Source organism: Haemorhous mexicanus, chromosome 7 (assembly GCF_027477595.1).
Source record: "Haemorhous mexicanus isolate bHaeMex1 chromosome 7, bHaeMex1.pri, whole genome shotgun sequence".
NCBI lineage: Eukaryota > Metazoa > Chordata > Aves > Passeriformes > Fringillidae > Haemorhous > Haemorhous mexicanus.
This window is the reverse complement of record NC_082347.1, coordinates 9,384,507-9,399,412: the sequence shown is the minus strand read 5'-3', so window position 1 is coordinate 9,399,412 and position 14,906 is coordinate 9,384,507.

Sequence of the window (14,906 nt, the reverse complement as noted above, 5' to 3'; positions counted from 1 at the left end):
GCTGCAAACTGACACCCAGAACCTGGGTGGCTCTCTTTTGTTTCTTAGGTGGAAGGGCCTGCCTATGTGTTCCAGGGCCTGTGGCTCAGAGTGGAGGGCTGGCTCCTGAAATTCGGCATTGCGCAGGATGCCTCCCCGACTGAAGCTGGCACCAGTGCCAAGTCAGGCTGGATTGACAGTGCCAAGTACCTCCTGCAATCTGACACCAAGAACCTGGTCTGGTGACTTTTGTTTCTTAGGTGGAAGGGCCTGCCTATGTGTTCCAGGGCCTGTGGCTCAGAGTGGCCGGCTGGCTCCTGAAATTCGGCACTGCTCAGGATTCTTCCCCGACTGAAGCTGGCACCAGAGCCAAGTCAGGCTGGATTGACAGTGCAAAGTACCTCCTGCAATCTGACACCAAGAACCTGGGCATCTCTCTTTTGTTTCTTAGGTGGAAGGGCCTGCCTATGTGTTCCAGGGCCTGTGGCTCAGAGTGGCCGGCTGGCTCCTGAAATTAGGCATTGCGCAGGATGCCTCCCCGACTGAAGCTGGCACCAGTGCCAAGTCAGGCTGGATTGACAGTGCCAAGTACCTGCTGCAAACTGACACCAAGAACCTTGGCTGGTGACTTTTGTTTCTTAGGTGGAAGGGCCTGCCTATGTGTTCCAGGGCCTGTGGCTCAGAGTGGCTGGCTGGCTCCTAAACTCGGCATTGCGCAGGATTCCTCCCCAAGTGAAGCTGGAACCAGAGCCAAGTCAGGCTGGATTGACAGTGCCATGTACCTCCTGCAATCTGACACCAAGAACCTGGTCTGGTGACTTTTGTTTCTTAGGTGGAAGGGCCTGCCTATGTGTTCCAGGGCCTGTGGCTCAGAGTGGCCGGCTGGCTCCTGAAATTCGGCATTGCGCAGGATGCCTCCCCGACTGAAGCTGGCAACAGTGCCAAGTCAGGCTGGATTGACAGTGCCAAGTACTTGCTGCAATCTGACACCAAGAACCTGGTCTGGTGACTTTTGTTTCTTAGGTGGAAGGGCCTGCCTATGTGTTCCAGGGCCTGTGGCTCAGAGTGGCCGGCTGGCTCCTGAAATTCGGCATTGCGCAGGATGCCTCCCCGACTGAAGCTGGCACCAGAGCCAAGTCAGACTGGATTGACAGTGCCAAGTATCTCCTGCAAAATGACACCAAGAACCTGGGCTGGTGACTATTGTTTCTTAGGTGGAAGGGCCTGCCTATGTGTTCCAGGGCCTGTGGCTCAGAGTGGCCGGCTGGCTCCTGAAATTCGGCATTGCGCAGGATGCCTCCCCGACTGAAGCTGGCACCAGAGCCAAGTCAGGCTGGATTGACAGTGCCAAGTACCTCCTGCAATCTGACACCAAGAACCTGGTCTGGTGACTTTTGTTTCTTAGGTGGAAGGGCCTGCCTATGTGTTCCAGGGCCTGTGGCTCAGAGTGGCTGGCTGGCTCCTGAAATTCGGCATTGCGCAGGATGCCTCCCCGACTGAAGCTGGCACCAGTGCCAAGTCAGGCTGGATTGACAGTGCCAAGTACCTCCTGCAATCTGACACCAAGAACCTGGGTGGCTCTCTTTTGTTTCTTAGGTGGAAGGGCCTGCCTATGTGTTCTAGGGCCTGTGGCTCAGAGTGGCCGGCTGGCTCCTGAAATTAGGCATTGCGCAGGATGCCTCCCCGACTGAAGCTGGCACCAGAGCCAAGTCAGGCTGGATTGACAGTGCCAAGTACCTGCTGCAATCTGACACCAAGAACCTGGTCTGGTGACTTTTGTTTCTTAGGTGGAAGGGCCTGCCTATGTGTTCCAGGGCCTGTGGCTCAGAGTGGCCGGCTGGCTCCTGAAATTCGGCACTGCTCAGGATTCTTCCCCGAGTGAAGCTGGCACCAGAGCCAAGTCAGGCTGGATTGACAGTGCAAAGTACCTCCTGCAATCTGACACCAAGAACCTGGGTGGCTCTCTTTTGTTTCTTAGGTGGAAGGGCCTGCCTATGTGTTCTAGGGCCTGTGGCTCAGAGTGGCCGGCTGGCTCCTGAAATTAGGCATTGCGCAGGATGCCTCCCCGACTGAAGCTGGCACCAGAGCCAAGTCAGGCTGGATTGACAGTGCCAAGTACCTGCTGCAATCTGACACCAAGAACCTGGGCTGGTGACTTTTGTTTCTTAGGTGGAAGGGCCTGCCTATGTGTTCCAGGGCCTGTGGCTCAGAGTGGAGGGCTGGCTCCTGAAATTCGGCATTGCGCAGGATGCCTCCCCGACTGAAGCTGGCAACAGTGCCAAGTCAGGCTGGATTGACAGTGCCAAGTACTTGCTGCAATCTGACACCAAGAACATGGGCTGCTGACTTTTGTTTCTTAGGTGGAAGGGCCTGCCTATGTGTTCCAGGGCCTGTGGCTCAGAGTGGCCGGCTGGCTCCTGAAATTCGGCATTGCGCAGGATGCCTCCCCGAGTGAAGCTGGCACCAGAGCCAAGTCAGACTGGATTGACAGTGCCAAGTATCTCCTGCAAAATGACACCAAGAACCTGGGCTGGTGACTTTTTTTTCTTAGGTGGAAGGGCCTGCCTATGTGTTCCAGGGCCTGTGGCTCAGAGTGGCCGGCTGGCTCCTGAAATTCGGCATTGCGCAGGATGCCTCCCCGAGTGAAGCTGGCACCAGTGCCAAGTCAGGCTGGATTGACAGTGCCAAGTACCTCCTGCAATCTGACACCAAGAACCTGGGCTGGTGACTTTTGTTTCTTAGGTGGAAGGGCCTGCCTATGTGTCCCAGGGCCTGTGGCTCAGAGTGGCCGGCTGGCTCCTGAAATTCGGCACTGCTCAGGATTCTTCCCCGAGTGAAGCTGGCACCAGTGCCAAGTCAGGCTGGATTGACAGTGCAAAGTACCTCCTGCAATCTGACACCAAGAACCTGGGTGGCTCTCTTTTGTTTCTTAGGTGGAAGGGCCTGCCTATGTGTTCCAGGGCCTGTGGCTCAGAGTGGCCGGCTGGCTCCTGAAATTAGGCATTGCGCAGGATGCCTCCCCGACTGAAGCTGGTACCAGTGCCAAGTCAGGCTGGATTGACAGTGCCAAGTACCTGCTTCAAAATGACACCAAGAACCTGGGCTGGTGACTTTTGTTTCTTAGGTGGAAGGGCCTGCCTATGTGTTCCAGGGCCAGTGGCTCAGAGTGGCGGGCTGGCTCCTAAACTCGGCATTGCGCAGGATGCCTCCCCAAGTGAAGCTGGAACCAGAGCCAAGTCAGGCTGGATTGACAGTGCCAAGTACCTCCTGCAAACTGACACCAAGAACCTGGGCTGGTGACTTTTGTTTCTTAGGTGGAAGGGCCTGCCTATGTGTTCCAGGGCCTGTGGCTCAGAGTGGCCGGCTGGCTCCTGGAATTCGGCATTGCGGAGGATTCCTCCCCGACTGAAGCTGGCACCAGTGCCAAGTCAGGCTGGATTGACAGTGCCAAGTACCTCCTGCACACTGACACCAAGAACCTGGGCTGGTGACTTTTGTTTCTTAGGTGGAAGGGCCTGCCTATGTGTTCCAGAGCCTTTGGCTCAGAGTGGAGGGCTGGCTCCTGAAATTCGGCACTGCGCAGGATTCCTCCCTGACTGAAGCTGGCACCAGAGCCAAGTCAGACTGGATTGACAGTGCCAAGTATCTCCTGCAAAATGACACCAAGAACCTGGGCTGGTGACTTTTGTTTCTTAGGTGGAAGGGCCTGCCTATGTGTTCCAGGGCCTGTGGCTCAGAGTGGCCGGCTGGCTCCTGAAATTCGGCATTGCGCAGGATGCCTCCCCGACTGAAGCTGGCACCAGAGCCAAGTCAGGCTGGATTGACAGTGCCAAGTACCTCCTGCAATCTGACACCAAGAACCTGGGCTGGGGACTTTTGTTTCTTAGGTGGAAGGGCCTGCCTATGTGTTCCAGGGCCTGTGGCTCAGAGTGGCCGGCTGGCTCCTGAAATTCGGCATTGCGCAGGATGCCTCCCCGACTGAAGCTGGCACCAGAGCCAAGTCAGGCTGGATTGACAGTGCCAAGTACCTCCTGCAATCTGACACCAAGAACGTGGTCTGGTGACTTTTGTTTCTTAGGTGGAAGGGCCTGCCTATGTGTTCCAGGGCCTGTGGCTCAGCGTGGCCGGCTGGCTCCTGAAATTCGGCATTGCGCAGTATGCCTCCCCGACTGAAGCTGGAACCCGAGCCAAGTCAGACTGGATTGACAGAGCCAAGTATCTCCTGCAAAATGACACCAAGAACAGGGGCTGGTGACTATTGTTTCTTAGGTGGAAGGGCCTGCCTATGTGTTCCAGGGCCTGTGGCTCAGAGTGGCCGGCTGGCTCCTGAAATTCGGCATTGCGCAGGATGCCTCCCCGACTGAAGCTGGCACCAGTGCCAAGTCAGGCTGGATTGACAGTGCCAAGTACTTGCTGCAAACTGACACCCAGAACTTGGGTGGCTCTCTTTTGTTTCTTAGGTGGAAGGGCCTGCCTATGTGTTCCAGGGCCTGTGGCTCAGAGTGGCCGGCTGGCTCCTGAAATTCGGCATTGCGCAGGATGCCTCCCCGAGTGAAGCTGGCACCAGTGCCAAGTCAGGCTGGATTGACAGTGCCAAGTATCTCCTGCAAAATGACACCAAGAACCTGGGCTGGTGACTTTTGTTTCTTAGGTGGAAGGGCCTGCCTATGTGTTCCAGGGCCTGTGGCTCAGAGTGGCCGGCTGGCTCCTGAAATTCGGCACTGCTCAGGATTCTTCCCCGAGTGAAGCTGGCACCAGAGCCAAGTCAGGCTGGATTGACAGTGCAAAGTACCTCCTGCAATCTGACACCAAGAACCTGGGTGGCTCTCTTTTGTTTCTTAGGTGGAAGGGCCTGCCTATGTGTTCCAGGGCCTGTGGCTCAGAGTGGCCGGCTGGCTCCTGAAATTAGGCATTGCGTAGGATGCCTCCCCGAGTGAAGCTGGCACCAGTGCCAAGTCAGGCTGGATTGACAGTGCCAAGTACCTGCTTCAAAATGACACCAAGAACCTCGGCTGGTGACTATTGTTTCTTAGGTGGAAGGGCCTGCCTATGTGTTCCAGGGCCTTTGGCTCAGAGTGGAGGGCTGGCTCCTGAAATTCGGCATTGCGCAGGATTCCTCCCCAAGTGAAGCTGGAACCAGAGCCAAGTCAGGCTGGATTGACAGTGCCAAGTACCTCCTGCAATCTGACACCAAGAACCTGGGCTGGTGACTTTTGTTTCTTAGGTGGAAGGGCCTGCCTATGTGTTCCAGGGCCTGTGGCTCAGAGTGGCCGGCTGGCTCCTGAAATTAGGCATTGTGCAGGATGCCTCCCCGACTGAAGCTGGCACCAGTGGCAAGTCAGGCTGGATTGACAGTGCCAAGTACTTGCTGCAAACTGACACCAAGAACCTGGGCTGGTGACTTTTGTTTCTTAGGTGGAAGGGCCTGCCTATGTGTTCCAGGGCCTGTGGCTCAGAGTGGCCGGCTGGCTCCTGAAATTCGGCATTGCGCAGGATGCCTCCCTGACTGAAGCTGGCACCAGAGCCAAGTCAGGCTGGATTGACAGTGCCAAGTACCTCCTGCAAAATGACACCAAGAACCTGGGCTGGTGACTTTTGTTTCTTAGGTGGAAGGGCCTGCCTATGTGTTCCAGGGCCTGTGGCTCAGAGTGGAGGGCTGGCTCCTGAAATACGGCATTGTGCAGGATGCCTCCCCGACTGAAGCTGGCACCAGTGCCAAGTCAGGCTGGATTGACAGTGCCAAGTACTTGCTGCACACTGACACCAAGAACCTGGGCTGCTGACTTTTGTTTCTTAGGTGGAAGGGCCTGCCTATGTGTTCCAGGGCCTGTGGGTCAGAGTGGCCGGCTGGCTCCTGAAATTCGGCATTGCGCAGGATGCCTCCCTGACTTAAGCTGGCACCAGAGCCAAGTCAGACTGGATTGACAGTGCCAAGTATCTCCTGCAAAATGACACCAAGAACCTGGGCTGGTGACTATTGTTTCTTAGGTGGAAGGGCCTGCCTATGTGTTCCAGGGACTGTGGCTCAGAGTGGCCGGCTGGCTCCTGAAATTCGGCATTGCGCAGGATTCTTCCCCGACTGAAGCTGGCACCAGAGCCAAGTCAGGCTGGATTGACAGTGCCAAGTACCTCCTGCAATCTGACACCAAGAACCTGGGCTGGTGACTTTTGTTTCTTAGGTGGAAGGGCCTGCCTATGTGTTCCAGGGCCTGTGGCTCAGAGTGGCCGGCTGGCTCCTGAAATTCGGCATTGCGCAGGATGCCTCCCCGACTGAAGCTGGCACCAGAGCCAAGTCAGGCTGGATTGACAGTGCCAAGTACTTGCTGCAATCTGACACCAAGAACCTGGGCTGGTGACTTTTGTTTCTTAGGTGGAAGGGCCTGCCTATGTGTTCCAGGGCCTTTGGCTCAGAGTGGAGGGCTGGCTCCTGAAATTCGGCATTGCGCAGGATTCCTCCCCGACCAAAGCATGCACCAGTGCCAAGTCAGGCTGGATTGACAGTGCCAAGTACCTCCTGCAATCTGACTCCAAGGACCTGGGCTGGTGACTTTTGTTTCTTAGGTGGAAGGGCCTGCCTATGTGTTCCAGGGCCTGTGGCTCAGAGTGGCCGGCTGGCTCCTGAAATTCGGCATTGCGCAGGATGCCTCCCCGACTGAAGCTGGCACCAGTGCCAAGTCAGGCTGGATTGACAGTGCCAAGTACCTGCTGCAAAATGACACCAAGAACCTGGGCTGGTGTCTTTTGTTTCTTAGGTGGAAGGGCCTGCCTATGTGTTCCAGGGCCTGTGGCTCAGAGTGGAGGGCTGGCTCCTGAAATTCGGCATTGCGCAGGATTCCTCCCCAAGTGAAGCTGGCACCAGAGCCAAGTCAGGCTGGATAGACAGTGCCAAGTACCTGCTGCAAACTGACACCAAGAACCTGGGCTGGTGACTTTTGTTTCTTAGGTGGAAGGGCCTGCCTATGTGTTCCAGGGCCTGTGGCTCAGAGTGGAGGGCTGGCTCCTGAAATTCGGCATTGCGCAGGATGCCTCCCCGAGTGAAGCTGGCACCAGTGCCAAGTCAGGCTGGATTGACAGTGCCAAGTACTTGCTGCAAACTGACACCAAGAACCTGGGCTGGTGACTTTTGTTTCTTAGGTGGAAGGGCCTGCCTATGTGTTCCAGGGCCTGTGGCTCAGAGTGGCGGGCTGGCTCCTAAACTCGGCATTGCGCAGGATTCCTCCCCAAGTGAAGCTGGCACCAGAGCCAAGTCAGGCTGGATTGACAGTGCCAAGTACCTCCTGCAATCTGACACCAAGAACCTGGGCTGGTGACTTTTGTTTCTTAGGTGGAAGGGCCTGCCTATGTGTTCCAGGGCCTGTGGCTCAGAGTGGCCGGCTGGCTCCTGAAATTCGGCACTGCTCAGGATTCCTCCCTGAGTGAAGCTGGCACCAGTGGCAAGTCAGGCTGGATTGACAGTGCAAAGTACCTCCTGCAATCTGACACCAAGAACCTGGGTGGCTCTCTTTTGTTTCTTAGGTGGAAGGGCCTGCCTATGTGTTCCAGGGCCTGTGGCTCAGAGTGGCCGGCTGGCTCCTGAAATTCGGCATTGCGCAGGATGCCTCCCCGACTGAAGCTGGCAACAGTGCCAAGTCAGGCTGGATTGACAGTGCCAAGTACTTGCTGCAATCTGACACCAAGAACCTGGGCTGGTGACTTTTGTTTCTTAGGTGGAAGGGCCTGCCTATGTGTTCCAGGGCCTGTGGCTCAGAGTGGCCGGCTGGCTCCTGAAATTCGGCATTGCGCAGGATGCCTCCCCGACTGAAGCTGGCACCAGAGCCAAGTCAGACTGGATTGACAGTGCCAAGTATCTCCTGCAAAATGACACCAAGAACCTGGGCTGGTGACTATTGTTTCTTAGGTGGAAGGGCCTGCCTATGTGTTCCAGGGCCTGTGGCTCAGAGTGGCCGGCTGGCTCCTGAAATTCGGCATTGCGCAGGATGCCTCCCCGACTGAAGCTGGCACCAGAGCCAAGTCAGGCTGGATTGACAGTGCCAAGTACCTCCTGCAATCGGACACCAAGAACCTGGTCTGGTGACTTTTGTTTCTTAGGTGGAAGGGCCTGCCTATGTGTTCCAGGGCCTGTGGCTCAGAGTGGCTGGCTGGCTCCTGAAATTCGGCATTGCGCAGGATGCCTCCCCGACTGAAGCTGGCACCAGTGCCAAGTCAGGCTGGATTGACAGTGCCAAGTACCTCCTGCAATCTGACACCAAGAACCTGGTCTGGTGACTTTTGTTTCTTAGGTGGAAGGGCCTGCCTATGTGTTCCAGGGCCTGTGGCTCAGAGTGGCCGGCTGGCTCCTGAAATTCGGCACTGCTCAGGATTCTTCCCCGAGTGAAGCTGGCACCAGAGCCAAGTCAGGCTGGATTGACAGTGCAAAGTACCTCCTGCAATCTGACACCAAGAACCTGGGTGGCTCTCTTTTGTTTCTTAGGTGGAAGGGCCTGCTTATGTGTTCTAGGGCCTGTGGCTCAGAGTGGCCGGCTGGCTCCTGAAATTAGGCATTGCGCAGGATGCCTCCCCGACTGAAGCTGGTACCAGTGCCAAGTCAGGCTGGATTGACAGTGCCAAGTACCTGCTTCAAAATGACACCAAGAACCTGGGCTGGTGACTTTTGTTTCTTAGGTGGAAGGGCCTGCCTATGTGTTCCAGGGCCAGTGGCTCAGAGTGGCGGGCTGGCTCCTAAACTCGGCATTGCGCAGGATGCCTCCCCAAGTGAAGCTGGAACCAGAGCCAAGTCAGGCTGGATTGACAGTGCCAAGTACCTCCTGCAATCTGACACCAAGAACCTGGGCTGGTGACTTTTGTTTCTTAGGTGGAAGGGCCTGCCTATGTGTTCCAGGGCCTGTGGCTCAGAGTGGAGGGCTGGCTCCTGAAATACGGCATTGTGCAGGATGCCTCCCCGACTGAAGCTGGCACCAGTGGCAAGTCAGGCTGGATTGACAGTGCCAAGAACCTCCTGCACACTGACACCAAGAACCTGGGCTGGTGACTTTTGTTTCTTAGGTGGAAGGGCCTGCCTATGTGTTCCAGAGCCTTTGGCTCAGAGTGGAGGGCTGGCTCCTGAAATTCGGCACTGCGCAGGATTCCTCCCTGACTGAAGCTGGCACCAGAGCCAAGTCAGACTGGATTGACAGTGCCAAGTATCTCCTGCAAAATGACACCAAGAACCTGGGCTGGTGACTTTTGTTTCTTAGGTGGAAGGGCCTGCCTATGTGTTCCAGGGCCTGTGGCTCAGAGTGGCCGGCTGGCTCCTGAAATTCGGCATTGCGCAGGATGCCTCCCCGACTGAAGCTGGCACCAGAGCCAAGTCAGGCTGGATTGACAGTGCCAAGTACCTCCTGCAATCTGACACCAAGAACCTGGGCTGGGGACTTTTGTTTCTTAGGTGGAAGGGCCTGCCTATGTGTTCCAGGGCCTGTGGCTCAGAGTGGCCGGCTGGCTCCTGAAATTCGGCATTGCGCAGGATGCCTCCCCGACTGAAGCTGGCACCAGAGCCAAGTCAGGCTGGATTGACAGTGCCAAGTACCTCCTGCAATCTGACACCAAGAACGTGGTCTGGTGACTTTTGTTTCTTAGGTGGAAGGGCCTGCCTATGTGTTCCAGGGCCTGTGGCTCAGCGTGGCCGGCTGGCTCCTGAAATTCGGCATTGCGCAGAATGCCTCCCCGACTGAAGCTGGAACCCGAGCCAAGTCAGACTGGATTGACAGAGCCAAGTATCTCCTGCAAAATGACACCAAGAACCTGGGCTGGTGACTATTGTTTCTTAGGTGGAAGGGCCTGCCTATGTGTTCCAGGGCCTGTGGCTCAGAGTGGCCGGCTGGCTCCTGAAATTCGGCATTGCGCAGGATTCCTCCCCGACTGAAGCTGGCACCAGTGCCAAGTCAGGCTGGATTGACAGTGCCAAGTACTTGCTGCAAACTGACACCCAGAACTTGGGTGGCTCTCTTTTGTTTCTTAGGTGGAAGGGCCTGCCTATGTGTTCCAGGGCCTGTGGCTCAGAGTGGCCGGCTGGCTCCTGAAATTCGGCATTGTGCAGGATGCCTCCCCGACTGAAGCTGGCACCAGACCCAGGTCAGGCTGGCTTGACAGTGCCAAGTACCTCCTGCAATCTGACTCCACGAACCTGGGCTGGTGACTTTCGTTTTTTAGGTGGAAGGGCCTGCCTATGTGTTCCAGGGGCTGTGGCTCAGAGTGGAGGGCTGGCTCCTGAAATTCGCCATTGCGCAGGATACCTCCCCGACTGAAGCTAACACCCGTGCCAAGTCAGGCTGGATTGACAGTGCCAAGTACCTGCTGCAAACTGACACCGAGAACCTGGGTTGCTCTCTTTTGTTTTTAGTTGGAAGGGCCGGCGTATGTGTTCCAGGGCCTGTAGCTCAGAGTGGCTGGCTGGCTCCTGAAATTTGGCATTGGGCAGGATGCCTCCCCGAGTGAAGCTGGCACCAGTGCCAGGTCAGGCTGGATTGACAGTGCCAAGTACCTCCTGCAATCTGACACCAAGAACCTGGGCTGGTGACTTTTGTTTCTTAGGTGGAAGGGCCTGCCTATGTGTTCCAGGGCTTGTGGCTCAGAGTGGAGGGCTGGCTCCTGAAATTCGGCATTGCACAGGATGCCTCCCCGAGTGAAGCTGGCACCAGTGCCAGGTCAGGCTGGATTGACAGTGCCAAGTACTTGCTGCAATCTGACACCAAGAACCTGGGCTGGTGACTTTTGTTTCTTAGGTGGAAGGGCCTGCCTATGTGTTCCAGGGCCTGTGGCTCAGAGTGGAGGGCTGGCTCCTGAAATTCGGCATTGCGCAGGATTCCTCCCAGACCAAAGCATGCACCACTGCCAAGTCAGGCTGGATTGACAGTGCCAAGTACCTCCTGCAATCTGACTCCAAGGACCTGGGCTGCTGACTTATGTTTCTTAGGTGGAAGGGCCCGCCTATGCGTTCCAGGGCCTGTGGCTCAGAGTGGCCGGCTGGCTCCTGAAATTCGTCATTCTGCAGGATGCCTCCCCGAGTGAAGCTGGCACCAGAGCCAAGTCAGGCTGGATTGACAGTGCCAAGTACCTCCTGCAAAATGACACCAAGAACCTGGGCTGGTGACTTTTGTTTCTTAGGTGGAAGGGCCTGCCTATGTGTTCCAGGGCCTGTGGCTCAGAGTGGCCGGCTGGCTCCTGAAATTCGGCATTGCGCAGGATTCCTCCCCGACTGAAGCTGGCACCAGAGCCAAGTCAGGCTGGATAGACAGTGCCAAGTACCTGCTGCAATCTGACACCAAGAACCTGGGCTGCTGACTTTTGTTTCTTAGGTGGAAGGGCCTGCCTATGTGTTCCAGGGCCTGTGGCTCAGAGTGGCCGGCTGGCTCCTGAAATTCGGCATTCTGCAGGATGCCTCCCCGAGTGAAGCTGGCACCAGAGCCAAGTCAGGCTGGATTGACAGTGCCAAGTACCTCCTGCAAACTGACACCGAGAACCTGGGTTGCTCTCTTTTGTTTTTAGTTGGAAGGGCCAGCCTATGTGTTCCAGGGCCTGTGGCTCAGAGTGGCTGGCTGGCTCCTGAAATTTGGCATTGGGCAGGATGCCTCCCCAAGTGAAGCTGGCACCAGTGCCAGGTCAGGCTGGATTGACAGTGCCAAGTACCTCCTGCAAAATGACACCAAGAACCTGGGCTGGTGTCTTTTGTTTCTTAGGTGGAAGGGCCTGCCTATGTGTTCCAGGGCCTGTGGCTCAGAGTGGAGGGCTGGCTCCTGAAATTCGGCATTGCGCAGGATGCCTCCCCAAGTGAAGCTGGCACCAGAGCCAAGTCAGGCTGGATAGACAGTGCCAAGTACCTGCTGCAAACTGACACCAAGAACCTGGGCTGGTGACTTTTGTTTCTTAGGTGGAAGGGCCTGCCTATGTGTTCCAGGGCCTGTGGCTCAGAGTGGCCGGCTGGCTCCTGAAATTCGGCATTGCGCAGGATGCCTCCCTGACTGAAGCTGGCACCAGTGCCAAGTCAGACTGGATTGACAGTGCCAAGTATCTCCTGCAAAATGACACCAAGAACCTGGGCTGGTGTCTTTTGTTTCTTAGGTGGAAGGGCCTGCCTATGTGTTCCAGGGCCTGTGGCTCAGAGTGGCCGGCTGGCTCCTGAAATACGGCATTGCGCAGGATGCCTCCCCGACTGAAGCTGGCACCAGAGCCAAGTCAGGCTGGATTGACAGTGCCAAGTACCTCCTGCAATCTGACACCAAGAACCTGGTCTGGTGACTTTTGTTTCTTAGGTGGAAGGGCCTGCCTATGTGTTCCAGGGCCTGTGGCTCACCGTGGCCGGCTGGCTCCTGAAATTCAGCATTGCGCAGTATGCCTCCCCGACTGAAGCTGGCACCCGAGCCAAGTCAGACTGGATTGACAGAGCCAAGTATCTCCTGCAAAATGACACCAAGAACCGGGGCTGGTGACTATTATTTCTTAGGTGGAAGGGCCTGCCTATGTGTTCCAGGGCCTGTGGCTCAGAGTGGCCGGCTGGCTCCTGAAATTCGGCATTGCGCAGGATTCCTCCCCGACTGAAGCTGGCACCAGAGCCAAGTCAGGCTGGATTGACAGTGCCAAGTACTTGCTGCAAACTGACACCCAGAACCTGGGTGGCTCTCTTTTGTTTCTTAGGTGGAAGGGCCTGCCTATGTGTTCCAGGGCCTGTGGCTCAGAGTGGAGGGCTGGCTCCTGAAATTCGGCATTGCGCAGGATGCCTCCCCGACTGAAGCTGGCACCAGTGCCAAGTCAGGCTGGATTGACAGTGCCAAGTACCTCCTGCAATCTGACACCAAGAACCTGGTCTGGTGACTTTTGTTTCTTAGGTGGAAGGGCCTGCCTATGTGTTCCAGGGCCTGTGGCTCAGAGTGGCCGGCTGGCTCCTGAAATTCGGCACTGCTCAGGATTCTTCCCCGAGTGAAGCTGGCACCAGAGCCAAGTCAGGCTGGATTGACAGTGCAAAGTACCTCCTGCAATCTGACACCAAGAACCTGGGCATCTCTCTTTTGTTTCTTAGGTGGAAGGGCCTGCCTATGTGTTCCAGGGCCTGTGGCTCAGAGTGGCCGGCTGGCTCCTGAAATTAGGCATTGCGCAGGATGCCTCCCCGACTGAAGCTGGCACCAGTGCCAAGTCAGGCTGGATTGACAGTGCCAAGTACCTGCTGCAAACTGACACCAAGAACCTGGGCTGGTGACTTTTGTTTCTTAGGTGGAAGGGCCTGCCTATGTGTTCCAGGGCCTGTGGCTCAGAGTGGCTGGCTGGCTCCTAAACTCGGCATTGCGCAGGATTCCTCCCCAAGTGAAGCTGGAACCAGAGCCAAGTCAGGCTGGATTGACAGTGCCATGTACCTCCTGCAATCTGACACCAAGAACCTGGGCTGCTGACTTTTGTTTCTTAGGTGGAAGGGCCTGCCTATGTGTTCCAGGGCCTGTGGCTCAGAGTGGCCGGCTGGCTCCTGAAATTCGGCATTGCGCAGGATGCCTCCCCGACTGAAGCTGGCAACAGTGCCAAGTCAGGCTGGATTGACAGTGCCAAGTACTTGCTGCAATCTGACACCAAGAACCTGGGCTGGTGACTTTTGTTTCTTAGGTGGAAGGGCCTGCCTATGTGTTCCAGGGCCTGTGGCTCAGAGTGGCCGGCTGGCTCCTGAAATTCGGCATTGCGCAGGATGCCTCCCCGACTGAAGCTGGCACCAGAGCCAAGTCAGACTGGATTGACAGTGCCAAGTATCTCCTGCAAAATGACACCAAGAACCTGGGCTGGTGACTATTGTTTCTTAGGTGGAAGGGCCTGCCTATGTGTTCCAGGGCCTGTGGCTCAGAGTGGCCGGCTGGCTCCTGAAATTCGGCATTGCGCAGGATGCCTCCCCGACTGAAGCTGGCACCAGAGCCAAGACAGGCTGGATTGACAGTGCCAAGTACCTCCTGCAATCTGACACCAAGAACCTGGTCTGGTGACTTTTGTTTCTTAGGTGGAAGGGCCTGCCTATGTGTTCCAGGGCCTGTGGCTCAGAGTGGCTGGCTGGCTCCTGAAATTCGGCATTGCGCAGGATGCCTCCCCGACTGAAGCTGGCACCAGTGCCAAGTCAGGCTGGATTGACAGTGCCAAGTACCTCCTGCAATCTGACACCAAGAACCTGGTCTGGTGACTTTTGTTTCTTAGGTGGAAGGGCCTGCCTATGTGTTCCAGGGCCTGTGGCTCAGAGTGGCCGGCTGGCTCCTGAAATTCGGCACTGCTCAGGATTCTTCCCCGAGTGAAGCTGGCACCAGAGCCAAGTCAGGCTGGATTGACAGTGCAAAGTACCTCCTGCAATCTGACACCAAGAACCTGGGTGGCTCTCTTTTGTTTCTTAGGTGGAAGGGCCTGCCTATGTGTTCTAGGGCCTGTGGCTCAGAGTGGCCGGCTGGCTCCTGAAATTAGGCATTGCGCAGGATGCCTCCCCGACTGAAGCTGGCACCAGAGCCAAGTCAGGCTGGATTGACAGTGCCAAGTACCTGCTGCAATCTGACACCAAGAACCTGGGCTGGTGACTTTTGTTTCTTAGGTGGAAGGGCCTGCCTATGTGTTCCAGGGCCTGTGGCTCAGAGTGGAGGGCTGGCTCCTGAAATTCGGCATTGCGCAGGATGCCTCCCCGACTGAAGCTGGCAACAGTGCCAAGTCAGGCTGGATTGACAGTGCCAAGTACTTGCTGCAATCTGACACCAAGAACATGGGCTGCTGACTTTTGTTTCTTAGGTGGAAGGGCCTGCCTATGTGTTCCAGGGCCTGTGGCTCAGAGTGGCCGGCTGGCTCCTGAAATTCGGCATTGCGCAGGATGCCTCCCCGAGTGAAGCTGGCACCAGAGCCAAGTCAGACTGGATTGACAGTGCCAAGTATCTCCTGCAAAATGACAC